The sequence below is a fragment of the Patagioenas fasciata genome, chromosome 1 (assembly GCF_037038585.1).
Source record: "Patagioenas fasciata isolate bPatFas1 chromosome 1, bPatFas1.hap1, whole genome shotgun sequence".
Classification (NCBI taxonomy): domain Eukaryota; kingdom Metazoa; phylum Chordata; class Aves; order Columbiformes; family Columbidae; genus Patagioenas; species Patagioenas fasciata.
Window position 1 is genome coordinate 84703998 of NC_092520.1, and position 15313 is coordinate 84719310.

Sequence of the window (15313 nt, forward strand, 5' to 3'; positions counted from 1 at the left end):
AATGAAAGCATTGTTGACTGAATCACAACTGAGATACTGCACTGTGAAGATGTCATATTTATAACTTATCTATCCCAAATCTCAGTACTTGAGAAACTGAAAGGGTCCTAACAAAGGTGGACATAAGGGCATTTTGGTTTTGGAGCTACACAGATGCCACAACCAATGTCTGTGGATGCTGAAGATGCTCAGCCTTTAATGTGACCTTAGTTTCATGAGAACCAAAACTATTTGCTTGTTTTTGTTTTCAGGCAGGATCCACACAATTAAATGCCCAATGGATGAAACTGCTGTCAGTTTTAAGAAGATATATCCCCAAGGTCACAAATTTTAATATACCAATGTATCAGGGGAAAACATTTCAGCCAGGAGCTTTGTGAGGATGATCCTGGCAGGTGCAGAGCTGCACACTTTAAAGTGAGGTCACCACTAGTCCTCTCCAAGTTAGAGTCTCCATCAGTGACATTTCCATGCCACAAACAATTTGAAAAATAAGTACAGCTACATAATAACATGTGCCCCCTCCCCAGCTCACCAGATCTGCTCACTTCCCCATGGGTGGTCTGGTTCCCATGGCAATGAAACCACCTTCATCTGCTGTTTTGTAGCCACCCCCCTCCTTGTGCCACCCCCGCCCTGGCACATACCAAGCATGTTGAATGTGGAAACTCTGGGAAGTTTACTCATATTGTTAAAATTAGCAATCTGGGGGCTAGTGGGATGTAAACTCAAACCTCTCTCAGATGTATATCACTGATAGCCCTCCTGGAGCTTGAACAAACAAACGTAAGAAATGCCAACCATGTGTCATGAAGTTACTTCTTCATGTAACCATGGCAAACTGTAGGCAGATAAGCAAAACTGTGATAATTTTGAATGGTTTAAAATATTCTTATTGTCATGAGAGAGGCCAGCTGATGGCCAAATGAGGTTTAGATCAACTATATGACTAAGGATTAGAGACCAAACTGAGGCTGGTATTTTTGTTTGCACTGGGCCTTGTTAGAAAATGTCAATCTAATGAGGAAATTCAAAATGATACTTTATTTTTAGACCTTACTTCTTTCCCTTTTTCCCCAGGGTCTAAAACTCCAGACAGCTAGGACCATGAAACCAAAGTAAAAGGGACACAGCACAGGTTAATTTGCCCCTCTTCAAAAACAGTGCAATAGATGGATGTCGCCGGGAGCCTGTTGCTTTCCTGGGAATTACTACATAACTAACCTAATGATATGATACATCTGTGTGAGAACAGCGCAAGAATGGCAAGGAGGAGAAATGTAAATTAGCTCAAGCAACTGCAACTAGGGTGTAGAAAAACACATAAATCATAAGTAGAACCTCTGTGTTTAGATAACAGGCGTGTAAAAAAAGTCATAAAGGTACTTTATCATACATCCTTGAGATTTCTGCAGGCAAAGATCAAAGCAGTGTGGCAAACACCTGCATGAATCCCTACATACAGGCCAAAATGAACAGGTTTGTTGATCTTCAACCAGGGCTAAGTTCTGCGGTGCTTGCATCTCCACTTGTGTCACCTCTGCCTGGGAGCTTAAGTGCTATTTCAGAAATTCCCTGGTGAGAGAGGTAACAAAATTTAATTTACTCTTTGTGTTACACCTGTGTCTTCTGGTTGTTCCTGTGACCCACCTGCATTGGCTCACAGAGCAACTATTACTGTTATGAAATGCAACAGCAAACTAATGGTGTAATATAAGTGTAAGTTTTTATGGCTGCTTGGAAAACTCTTATTAGCTTGTCTGAGACATTATTTTTCTATAGTACCACCATTTTAATAACATCTCTATACTAGTAGGAAACTCTCACATGAGAAATGCCATCCTTTCTTCCCCCTTGGTAAACTGCTATACTCACTTATTTAAAAAAAAAAAAATAAATTTTTAAAAATCCAAATCCATCTTATCTAACACTGCTCACATGTTACAGCTGCAAAACAACATCAGTAAAGCAGATCGCTATGCAACTTTGCAGCCCAGGAAATAGAACTTAAATTGGTGTGCATAAAGGTGGTTTGCTTTTTTGACAGGAAGATGACTAAAGCAGAGACACAGGTGCCTGATGCCACTTGAGAAAATTGTGGTCTTTCGTCTTTAGTGAGTCACGTTGAATTGCAGAACGCATGGACATTTGGCTGTGTGGGCTCCATTCAACGGTATTCTGAGAAGAAAAAATGGCTGAATGGCATCCATATGGTTGACAGCTTGATATGCCGAGTAACAAGGTTAATGTTTTGGTAGCAGCAGAGGGCAAAAAACATATCTTGAATATAATTCTTTAAACTTACTCATTTAGCAGGAGTAGGTGTCTATCAGCTTGCTGTCTGTTCAGCTGGAAGAGAATAACTACCGACACAGTCCATTTTTTTTTTAGTATGTGCAATACCTGCATAGTTTGAGACCATTGTCATCATGATAAAAGCTACAACTGGAAACTGGAAATAGTGATGTGACTTACAGTGTGTTAAGATGTTAGCAAAAAAATCATTAGATTGTACTTAGTAAATGATGTCACTGGATTGAAAATTCTAAATACAAACAATGATCCTAAAATTTTTCACCTTTTATTTCCATCGAGAGAGTTTCTGTAAAATATAGTGAAGTCCTTTTATACATAGAATGTTTATATAACTCAATATCAGTCTTGATGCCTCAAATTTCTTCTTTCACAAAAAATCTTTAAGATCATCTCTGACCTGCTTTCTCACTTATATATATACACATTCCAGATGAAAAATTTTTCTGTCTTTATTTTTTCTCTCTCAATCATGCCCTCACTTCTTTTCTTCTCAATTATATCTGAGCAAGCTGGATGTATACAAAATGCTTAAACAGAATTAAGGCAACATTTCAGTCCCAAGAGGATATAAAGCACGAAGCAATGGAGTACCATACCATATTATAGTACGGTTATGTAGAAAAAATAAAAGCCAATGAAACCTGACCAGAGGATCCTCGCTTACCTTAGATCAAAACCAGTTTTGGCTGACTATATTCCTTTGTACACAATGCCAAAATAGCACAAGTGCAAGTATAAAGACATTTGCAGAAAATGTATTCTTTACTCTCATTACCTGGAGGATTTACAAACTGCATATACTACTCAATAGATGCAGCGAATCTTATTACAGAGTCAAATAAGTGTGACTGGGAAATGAACCCTCAACCCAGAACTGAAGCCAGAATCTAATACTCTTCACAAGTGCCCATATTTCCTCCAATAATATCTAAAACTTATGAACAGGGAAGTATTTCACAGATATACTAAATGGATACATTTTTAACTAATCCACCACCCTCTCACATCTCTTTTCTCCTTCCCCTCCAAAAACTGAGACTTAACCATGATTTATGAAATAAAAGATGAAATACTTTGGTGGTATCTGCGCTATAGACAAAGTAATTTCACCCATGAGAACAATACTATCTTTATTATTTTATCAACTCTGGACTAGGGGGTGACCAACACTAACAATTACTCAAAAAATGATGACATGGAAATAAATCGAGGAGAAGTTATAGTAAAAGTAAATGTGATATATTCATTCTTCCAGCTTATTTGCTTCATGGAATACCATCTTTCCATTTATTACTCCTATCCCTAAATTATATCATAATAAAACAGGAACTTGCAAATTAGAATACTTAATGGAGTGAGTTATGCTATCTCTTCTCCATATAACACTCTGTATTAAGGATCTCTCATTTCTAGTATAACAGTCTTCCAATTCACAGTATTTTTTAAAGGTCTGACTTTCGGCATAAATATTTTCTGGTACACATGGACAAGTAATTGCAGGCATAGTTTTGCTCTACTCAGCAATCATTTTGAGACCCATTTTAGAGTAGGCATTTGTCCAATTCTCTGTTGCATTTGCAATCAAATACTTAAACCGAAGTGAACCAAGTTTCTGAGATCTGTTTCCAAAACTGTTATTACTCAGCTTATTAGTATCTTCCAGGGTATGCCACATATGCCCAAGAGATGCCACAAGGAAAATTAAAAGTTTTTCCTATCAACATGCTTGTCACTGTGCATGAAGTCAAGGGAATTTCATAATTGATACTGCTTAAATATGAATTTTTAATTCAAAACATAACTAAGGCATGAAAATACAGGTACAGAAGAGGTATCATAGAATGGTTTAGGTTGGAAGTGACCTCCAGAGGTAGTCTGGGCCAAGCCTCCTAATCAAGCAGGGCCAGCTATAGATGGTTGCCCAGGACCATGTCCAGATAGCTTTTGAATATCACCAAGAATGGAGACTCTGCAACCTCTCTGGGCAGCCTGTGCCTCTGCTTGGTCACCCTCATAGTAAATAAATGTCTCCTGACATACATAAATATGGAACATGATGCAAAAAGTAATTTTGATTTCAAAAAAATACCAAAACAATTTTTAATGCTAATTTTGGGTTAATAGTTTTAAAGGAAGAATTAGGTTTTTTCAAACAGTCTCTAAATAACAAATTCTGAAATCAAGAGAGTGACCCATTTACTTTCATTATCATATTTGCTTCCCTTTGCTTTGGTTCATAGCTTACAACCTCCAGTGGACCAAAATCTAAGTCCAGTAAAATACATAAGCACATGTCTATGTGTTTATAATAAAGGCACTCTGTAACACCACACATGCACATTTTCATGTTTTACATAAGTACCCATCTCAGTCTGTTGTTTTCATGCATTAGGTAAGCAAGAAAATTCTCAACAAATTACTTGATACAGCACTGGAAGGTTACTAAACGTCCAAGTCTTATAAAGACATCTGTATTTCACCTCCTTTAATGTTCTCTCAGCACTTGGGTTTTCACTGGTTTGTGCTGTATATTCTGCTTATTCATTAAATCAAAGTATGTGACTTGTAGAAGACAGGAATCTCTTATTTTTCTGAAGTGCTTGGCGTTTGAAAACATGTGTTACTCATATGCAGTAGTAGGAAAGAATTTCTGACTTTTTTTTTCTTAATTTATCTTTAGGACAGCACATGTAAACTGCCTAATTTGCTTTGCTTATCAGACACATGCAACACTTTATGTACAACAGTAAAAATGTTTTTGAAGTTGGTCACTATTTAAGAAACAACAGATAATAATTCCAAATACTTTAATAGCAGCACAGAGCCATAAATAGACTTAAAAGTTATGCAGAAATATCCATGAGCACAATAAGTGAAACAGTGTTAAGAACCATGGGAACAAGAGAGTACAGGTGATTCCGACCAAGCTTACAAGAAACAAAAGGAGCTGTATGTGGCACTTGTAAACAGCAATCTATGTCCAAATGTATAGAAATATTGATCTCCAATGGAGCAGTTTAATGTGGATAGTTATCAGCAGTGCATATCAAAGCTCATCTTCGACTAGGACAAATCAAGAGAATTGAAATAATCTTGACCTCTGCAGGAGATGTCCTGTATCTTTAGGAAGCCATTCTCAGCAGGCTCAGATGTAGTTAGAGAAGAAAAAAAAAAAAAAAAGAGGTATCACAGAATTGTTGGGTTGAAAAGGGCCTCTGGAGATCATCCAGTCCAACTCACCTGCTGTAGCAGGTTCACCCTGAGCAGATCACACAGGAATGTCTCCAGAGAAGGAGGCTCCACAAGCTCTCTGGGCAGCCTGTTCCAGTGCTCTGGCACCCTCAAAGTAAAGAAGTTTCTCCTCGTGTTTAGGTGGAACCTCCTGTGCTTCAGCCTGTGCCCGTTGCCCCTCCTCCTATCATTGAGCATCACTAAAAAGAGTCTGGTCCCATCCTCTTGACATTCACACTTCAGATATTTGTAAGCATTGATAGAATTCCCTCTCAGCCTTCTCCAAAGAAAGATGCTCTAGAGCCCTAATCATCTATGTAGCTCTCCGCTGGACTCCCTCCAGTAATTACTTGTCCTCCTTAAACTGGGGAGCCCAGAACTGGATGCAGTACTCCAGATGTGGCCTCATCAGGACAGAGTAGAGGGGCAGGATAACCTAGCTGGAACTGATAGTCACACTTTTCTTAATGCATCCCAAGATACCATTTGCCTTCTTGGCCACAAGGGCACATTGTTGACTCATGGTCAACCTGATCAAACAGAACTACCAGGTCCTTTCCCATAATGCTACTTTCTAGTAGGTCCACCTCTAACCTGTGCTGGTGCCTGGAGTTATTCCTCTCCAGGTGCAGGATCCTACATTTGTCCTTGTTGAATTTCATCCGGTCCTTCCTGCCGAGTCCTCCAGCCTGTCCAGATCTCGCTATTCAGCACATCCTTCTGGTTTGTCAACCCTTCCTCCCAGTTTGGTATCATCAGCAAACATGCTGAGGATGTCCTTAGTCTTTTCAGCCAGGTCATTGATGAACAGGTTGAACAGGACCGGACCTAATACTGACCCCTCAAGAACCCCACTAACTACAGGCCTCCAACCAGACTCGGCACCACTGATCACAACCCTCTGAGCTCTGCCATCCAGCCAGTTCATGATCCATCTCATCTCTCCCATCTAGCTTGCACTTCCTGAGTTTGCCTATGAGGATCTTGTGAGAGACGGTGTCAAAAGTGCGTCGTGGTGTCACGGGCAAGGCTAGTAGATACCTGCTAAGGGGCCTTAAGGAAAATTCATATACATTTCCCACAATAAGTATAAATCCATTGAATCCAAAATGCCACAAATACCAGTGACTTAGCAGGGTTCCTCCAGTGATTTACATGAGTGCTAACCCTTCAACTATTGGCTTTGTTTTGTTTTGTGTTTTACATGGAAAAAAATGGAGGAATATAAAGCTTTTTAAAAAAAGCCAACCTGCCCCTGAAGAGACATGTTCTTCTACCCTGGAATTTTCCACAGTGTATCAGTTATGACTTGTTTTTATCCTGAAAAGCATCTGGTAATGCTCTGAGAGGGATCCTGGGTGCCAAACACAAGGAACAATTGTGTAACTGGAAATTATTTTTTTTAACCCCCTTAAGACTTCTTTCACTCAGTCAATGGAAGTACACATTCATTCCTGTGTAGGCTACAGATCTGAAACTCTTTATAGGACAAGGAAATTTAAATAACTGAAAATGCCTCTGTGGAAGGCAAGTCACAACTACTTATGCTTTGTTATCAGTGAAGGGCATCTTTTAAGTCTGTCCTTCTATTACTGTACTGATTTTGTTTTGCTGGAAGATGTATTAAAGCAGAATTGAACCTGAAGTATCTCTAAAATCTGTGAGACTACATAGACTACTCCATTACCACAAGTGCTCTGACAACCTTCTAGAAAAGTGAGCTAAAAGTTTAAATCTCCAAGTCCTAGTCTGAATAAATTTGTTAATCTGCTTAATTAAATCAGGCTACTTTTGTGCCCCTACTTAAATACTGAACCACAGGGAAATGTTTCTCTTTTATTCTACCTACAGCATGCTTAAAGAAAATTTCAGACATGGCAGAAGCATGAGTTTCTTTATAGCTTTCCCCTCCTCATCCCTTTTCCATCCTGTCCTTCTTTCTTGAAGCATAAGTGGCCACCAGTTCAGAGCTATTTATTCTTCTGCTACAGGAGTCTCACTGAACTGGTCCCATGTGAGAATGTGAAGATAATAGAAAAAAGAACAATCAAAATAAATCTCATCATTATAGACCACTAGGGGGAAGTTTGTGCTTGGAGATGCTTCCCCAGACTTTCTCTTAATCTTTGCTCCTACTATGATGCATAAATCTCTGAAAAACAAGCAGATCTGTGTGTAAATCACCAAAGAGGCCTGACTCTCTAAAGATTTGTGGCTCAATCTGACAACCGGCTGCTAACAAACTAGGTAATCCAAAACTCTCTGTCCTTCTCTCTACCACTTTCCCCAACATCCCCCTCTAGCTTGCTTGCTATCTCCATTCAGTCAGCAACAGCAACCTCGTGGCCATGTGGTCAGCTTGACTACCCACCCATGAGTTGGCCTGACCTAGAAATGATTAATTTTCACCCAAATCAGCAAGTGGCTCTGGTGAGCACACAGTGACAGGACTGCTCAAGCAATGTGAGGGAGGAAGCAGCAATGCATGGGCTGTTCTTCCCAGGGATGGCCCACCATTTTCTTGAGGTTAAGCTAAATTTGAAACTGTAAATATATCTGAAACATTTGACCTTTTGTCAAAATTTGTTAACATCAGGCAATAGAGTGAAAACATGATGTGGAAGCCTCAAACCTGACAGTGCATATAAACATTTAGAGATTGTAGAGGCTGCTTCAGGCTAACAATGTTATGGGCAAAAAAAGATGCAAAAGTTTGTTGTGCTGTCACACAGCAATGAAGAAACCTGTCTACGGACTGAAACTGCACATCACTGCTAGCTGGCATGACTTTTAAATAAATCTAACAAGATTGGGATTACTTCTTTAAACTTAACTGTTTGAATCAGAAACCAGCATAAGAACCTCGGATTTCTTGCTGCCTGAAAGGGAAGATTCTATCACTGAAAAAAATACAAAAAAAAAAAAAAACACAAACAAAAAACAACAACAACAACAAAAAAAAACACAAAACAAAACAAACAAACAAAAAAAACACACTATACTTTAAAGAGTAATAGATTTCTTCAGTTTCTCAAATCATGATACTATGACCAAGCAACCAGTTTCCCTCAGGAAAAAGGGCAGGAGCAAGATCTAATTTTTTGAATGGCTGTAGTTTGCCATACTGAGCACATGAAAAGCCTAAATTTGAAATACTATCAATTGGTTGACAGACAAAAGAAAAAGATACATTTATTCAGACTGAAAGCAAAGGCATGAAATTGCATAGAAAACAGGAAAGAAATTAATTCTTTGGTCAACAAATGTTTCTTAACTAGCTGGAGCAACTTCTGGAGCAGTTCTTTTTTTGTTCACTATAATTATAATACATTTTTATTTTCTGCAGATGTTGTTTAGTTGTTCCAAGTCCCACTAGTTTGAAATTCAAGGAAAAACAGCAACCTGGCTTCCAAAACTCTTAGACAAGTTTGAATGTTATGAAATTTGTGTTTAGCTTTGGCTTTTCACTTTTGAATCAACAGCGTACAATCACTTCAATATTTAAAGAATTCCTCTGCAAAGGCAGACTGTAGACTTTCTAACGGTATTTAATTTTAATGAAACCCAATGTTCTCACTGCAATTTATTGATTCCAGTAGTTGAGTCTTTCGGGAAAACATCCAAATCACAAAACTTATGCAAGTTGTCATCAAAGCCAAAAAGAATGTTTATAGTTGTCATTCTTTTCTTTTTTTTAAATACTTGGTCTAACAAATCCTTCCACAAAGAAAAAGCAAGTACAAGGTAGCACCACTGAAGTTTTAAGAGCATCACGATCAAATCACAAGTGGCAGACTGAACTGATAGCAAAGGCTACCTCAAAAGCTGGACAGCATTGGATATTGTGTTTATATCAATTATCAGAGAAAACTGATCCTTGAAACTGCTTGCAAAATGCCTGCCTTGGCATATAGAACTAAGGCTTCTTTCAAAGTAACTTGAACATCGTCCTTGAAAATACCCTTCCTATATGAGTTCTCTCAGCTGTTACACTTTTTTAAAGTTATATGTCATAAAATTAGTATATTAATTACCTTGAATCCAACTGTTTGGAATGAGGAAAGGAAAATGCTGTTGCCACTTTGAAAGAATGAAAGTCTCCTTGCAAGCCCTCTATATTGCTAAATGACCAGGCACTGTTGTAGGCAGCCAGTTGGTAAAACTCACTTGCCTGGAGCTCTGCAATCCAGAGATAATGTTCAGAGTCCTTATTGTTGAAACCTAGGTACCTTTTTTTTTTTTCTTCTAAAACTATTTTTTTTCCAACAGATATCATAATTAAAAAGATATGCAGCCTCTTCTCCCTCTCTTTCACAGCATAACATAAACGTAGTGCTTTTTGTCCAAAACACCATAACATTTACATAAATATACAATAGTTAGGCTGGGCAAGTTGGTCTTAGAATTTAGCATAGCCTACAGCTTTCTTAAACTTCAGTAATGCTAGCAACTTCTGTCAAGAGATGGCCAAACTATTTTTTCAGGGCTCAAAGGTCATGTTTGAGATGTGCAGGTAAGTTAACAATAAAGTTTGTGCATGCTCAAACCATTCCTATTAATACCCACTAATCACACTTTGTTGAATGTAAATTGAAAAACGTTACTCTGTCTCCAGCAGCGTTTGAACCAACACTTTGTGCTTGCCAGTATTTTATCTACCACGCTACAGAGAGACCAGCTTTTAAAAATGTAAAAGATGTTAAGTGATAAATTAGCCACCAGAGGGAGCTTCATAAAGAGAATCCAACCCAACAAAAACCAGGAGAAATAGACTTGATCATTAACATACTTCAATGCGGACAGCTGCAGAGTTCAAGGTGCAATCCAGGTTTTGCTTTGACCTTTGTATGCATAATCTAAGGTTGCAAGAAAAAAAAAAAAAAAAAAAAGAAAATAGTCAGATTTAATTTCCTTTTTCTTTCATGTAAAAGCAGAAATACAGAACATTGCATCATGTGTTTGTTACTAACACGTCTTAAACAGACTTTTTAGAAGCAGTACTACAATGAATGGTGTGTATATATCAAAAAGCTATAAAGTAAACGACTGAGATTGCCATGGTAGCATCTTGGCTCCCCAATTAACATAAATCCTCATAACATTCTGACAAATCCCAAAAGGGGAAAAGAGACATGCAAAGGTAGCAAAGAGCATCCCCTTTGCCAAGAGACATTTTGGGACAGCTGTGCAAGGAGCAACTGGAAAGATTACTGCACATGCCCATCCCACTGCTGAAGTGAGGCAGTTTAATCTCTGCTGAAGGCATTATTGGCTGATGTTCATGACATTACAGCATAAATGTTAAATGCTGCAATCACATTTACGCTATTTCTAGTTGTCGTGTATTGCTTTAGTTTTCTGTTTTAATTATTGTACCTAGAGCTTCATTTTATTTTTACAGACAAGGTTATCAGTTGCATTTTCACAAATGTATCAGCTATTTAAGCTCTTCTCTAGAAAAGCACTATACCGAATATTACAAATTTGTTATTGTTCTCTCTATCTTCAAGAAAACCCCAAATGTATGAGACAGTAATTCTACAAGGGGGTTTCTGCGTTTGCTGCTATAACTGAACACAATCTTGATCTTCTGCTTTCCAGATTTTTTTTGTTTTGTTACTATCTATAAGAGGTTTCTTTAACAGTACTTGCAGTTCTGCATGCTGCCTGAGGACAGCATGATAGATGTGCTAAAGAAGAGAAACAAATTAGGTTAAAAATTCTATAGGAAATTAGAAGGTACCTGCACATATGTTGGAGAGATCATAACAGCATGGGGCAATATGTAAAAAGCTTATTAATATGAGGTTTCTTCAGTCAACGAATAAATTAGAGGGCACACACCAATATAAGTTAAGTTTCTGTCAAGACCGCCAGGAAGACAGTAAAAAATAATCCCTTACCTGTAATAAAAAGGTGAGCAATAGAGATATAGAGCATGAAAGCTCTCAGATCAAAGATTTATCCCTGGGAACAGCAATAAAACTAGCTACTGCAATTTAATTATGAAGGGGAAATGTCTTGGACAACAAATTTACGGTGAGGTTCCAGCACACAAATTAAGATACAGTACTTTGTATCTTATAGAATTATCCCTACTCACTATAAATCAACAGAAGGTGAAGCTCATGCAAGGCCCAGCAAAGCTGAACAGAAACCTACTGCTGTCTTCATCAGGCTACAGAGCAAGTCCTTAACTTGGAAATTTTAGAGTTAGTGGAAAAGAAGCAGCTGTACTTTTTTTTTCTTCTCCTACTGTATTCTCAAATAATAAATTAGCGCATATAAAAGAACTGCTAGATTCTCTTTTCAAAAATTCAGGTTAAACAAAATAACTATGACATAAAAAGCAAGTTCACCTCAAAAACCTACAAACTATGCTGGAAGCTGCATAAGGTGGGGTGTTTTTTAGAATTTAGAAGTGGTGTTACTTTTTCTGAGGCTTTCACCCTAACCTTTAGGTTTTTGTTCTATGAATAGCATAATTAAGAAGTGCTGGATTTCAGAACTCTGCATAAAAATTTGGGTTCACATTCGCGCCTTTTGGACTACTTCATAGGTGTTCTCAGAGACTGCAAAGTATAAAGATGTGTGTGCTCTAAGGCCTTCTGGAAAACTTTTAGGAATGCAAAGGCCTGATGCTATTCACTGTAAGGCAATTAACACTCATTGTGTCTTTGAAATCAGACTTAAAATGGAGAGTAATTTGTTGACTTTCATCAGCTTAAAGCCAATCGGAGAAAAAAAAATAACTACACTTATAAATTAAACTCTACCTAACCAAACCATTGATGGAAGACAGTTATCAAATCCTAGCTTAGTAAAGCAGGTGTCTATTAACAGGTTCTGATTTTACAACCTTTCCTTGCACATAACCCAGACCAACTAGAGTCTAAGTACTTCATGAAATCTGACTGGATTTGAGCATGTGCTTAAGTAGTGTGCTAACACAGGCCTTGGGGATGTCTAAACAGGATTTATTGTGGAAAAATAAATTTATTTATCAGCTGCTGAAGAAGGATTTCTGTCTGCTGTGGAAGACGTTGGATTATGATAGAGGAGAGGCTATGAATGGTGTGTTGGTTGCTTTCCCTCTGTTTGCATCCCTGCTGGATTTCCATCTTATTAAATTTGCACATTAAACAGTTCCCTAATCCAGTTTAAAGTGATGCAGTGCAGGTGGACAGCAAGCCAGTGATTTAAGTACCCAGTGAGGTGGGACAAGGAAAGCAGAATGGCTGTGCAGGATTTGACTGCACTGCAACAGACTCATTTGTAGCTACTTTTTATGTTCTATAATTGTACCTTATACTATAATTCTAATTACCCAGATAGATGTCCTATGTTGACAAGCTTCTATAATCACACAGCTTAATTAAAACATAACTGAAATACCTGTGGTGATAAAAATACGTCTAGGAAATTAAAAAAAAAAAAAAAAAAAGCCTTGAGTATAAAGGAAGCTCATTTTACATCTGCTACTAGACTCTACATCTGCCTTCTTGCACCCTCACAGCAGAATTTGTCTTGGTGCTCTTCAAGTTAAGCATATATTTGTACTCAGTCACCACAAGGAATTTGGAATTAACACTGTTATTCTCTCATTAGAAAATAAAACCCAGTTCCAAACCTTACTAACATTTTATTTAGTCACATACATTTGTGCAAAATCAGTCAACAACTAGTGAAACCAAGCAATCCAGAGCAGTAATACTTTAGAGATGCTACGGACAAGGTACATACTGATCATCCAGGGAGGACACCTGTGGAGAAGCTGTCCAAAGTATTCAAACTGATAAATACCTTTACACCATGGCTGGCCTTTCAGAAAACAGGCTATATACTAAGAGCAGTTAGCACCTTTCAGGGTAGAATAATAAATACTAAACCTCAAAAGCAGCCTTCATATCTTCTTAAAGTGACATCACCTTGTCAATGTAGCTGGGACTACTGTGAAAGAAAAGTCTTGTGCTACCTGTGAACATAGGGAGGTGATGCTTCCTCTCATCCCTGGCAAGAGAACATCAGGGACACCGTGTCCAGCTCTGTGCTCCCCATGTGCTGGAGCAAGTTCAGAAAAGGGCCACAAAGATGATTAAGGGAACATCAAGCAGAGGCAGAGAGAGTTGGGACTGTTCAGCCTGGAGAAGGCTCAAGGAGGATCGTATCACTATGTACAAATGGGGGTCTTCGAGATGATGGAGGCAGGTACTTCTCAGTGGTGCCTGGTGAAAAAACAAGGAACAATAGGCACACATTGAAATACAGAAAGCTCCATTTAAATATAAGGAAAAATACCTTTATTGCAAGGGAGGTAGCACACACAGTATAGCCTCAGCAGTCTCTTTCATGATAGCTCATCAAAGCTAGATGTCTGCACTGCACAGTATTTATCCCTTCAAAACATAATTCCTTCAAAACCAATAATTCCTTTAAACTCTGTGTTACTCTCTCTTGTCTTGTGTCTGTATCTTTCTTCTCCCTCTGTCCACACAGGTCTTATTCCTGACACTTTCTCAGTGATACCCCATTCTAAAAATCTCATTAGCAATTCAGATAATACAGGAGAACGTAGCTGCTATCAGTAATCATTTTTATCAGTTGATGGTATTTTCCATAGAACCTGGAGAGGCATCTTAAAGTTACAGAATACTATCAAAACTTATTATAAATTTGAGAAAAGCGAAAGATAAGGTTTTCAGAAATTAGTGCTGTATACTTTTAATGTAATTTAGCTTGTTCCATCAATTTTCAAACTGCTTTTTAGCTCTCCACAATTGTATGCATCTGTTAAACTGTGAGGATCACAAGCAGTGCCTTTTCTACTTCAATTATTCAAATTCAGACTTGAATTATAAGCCTCTAGAAAATCAAGAGCCATTTAATACACTAGCAGGAACATTATAGGCTAAATTTATGAATATGTATCTTTATAATTTGTTTCATCGCACATGTAGGCATGCACAAGTGCTATTATAAGACATTAGGAATTTAAATGAAATATTAATTGGAAAGCAATTACTGAATTTAGCAGCGGAGAGATCCGGACAATGGTTTGCTTAAGATTTGTTGCAAAGCCACAAGAGAAAAGGAGGCTGATAGTGCCATCTGTTGGTAAATTTAAAACTGACATAATTTAATAGCGGTTTGTGATCTAAACCATTAGCTGCTATGCTTAATGTAACACCAGCAAGGTTAACCACCTGAATAGCCTTTATAGTGAACCACACTGCACTCAGTTCTCAGTTGTGCGTGCAGAGCACAGTGGGGCCACAACACCCCAACACAAAGCCAGGATTGAAGTTGTTCTCAAACATGCACAGTTGACCTTAAGAGACTTTTAACAGCGGAAGTTTTTTGATTGATACAGCATATATAGTACATTCTGGAAGACAGTCTTTCAGAGTGGGGCTTTGTTACTGTTTTAGTGCGGAGCAGAAGGGCACTTAAAGCAAATCCTCTGATCTTCCCTGCTAACTGCACACAAGTTTAGATGGTTGAACAGTGCACAAGAACTAGATTGCTATTGGCGATGTGCTCCAGGTGCACACGTAGCACACTCCAGCGGCTAATAGGGCGAAAAATGTTTGAACTAATGAGCTGCCCATACATCCATGAATTCCTCCAGCATATTCCCAGCTTACATGATGCAACAGACTGCTCTCAAACTACTGAGAGCTCACATGACATCCAAAAGTACTTCTTATGATGTGTGAAAAGTCAGATGCTACGTAAAAAGTTGGTTTGGCTATTTGCCTCTCACACC

The 15313-nt window shown here is 38.2% G+C and overlaps 1 long non-coding RNA gene across 4 annotated transcripts in view; it reads right to left on the reverse strand.

Moving 5' to 3' along the window:
- Positions 1 to 5106: 5106 nt before the first annotated feature.
- Positions 5107 to 15313, reverse strand: part of LOC139828228 (uncharacterized) — a 32289-nt gene continuing 22082 nt past the window's right edge. For all 4 annotated transcript variants that reach the window (XR_011739609.1, XR_011739612.1, XR_011739614.1 and 1 more), the window contains 2 exons: positions 13523 to 13772; positions 5107 to 10403 (listed from right to left, as the gene is read on the reverse strand). This is a non-coding gene — a long non-coding RNA (uncharacterized lncRNA). The remainder of the gene's footprint in view (positions 10404 to 13522; positions 13773 to 15313) is intronic.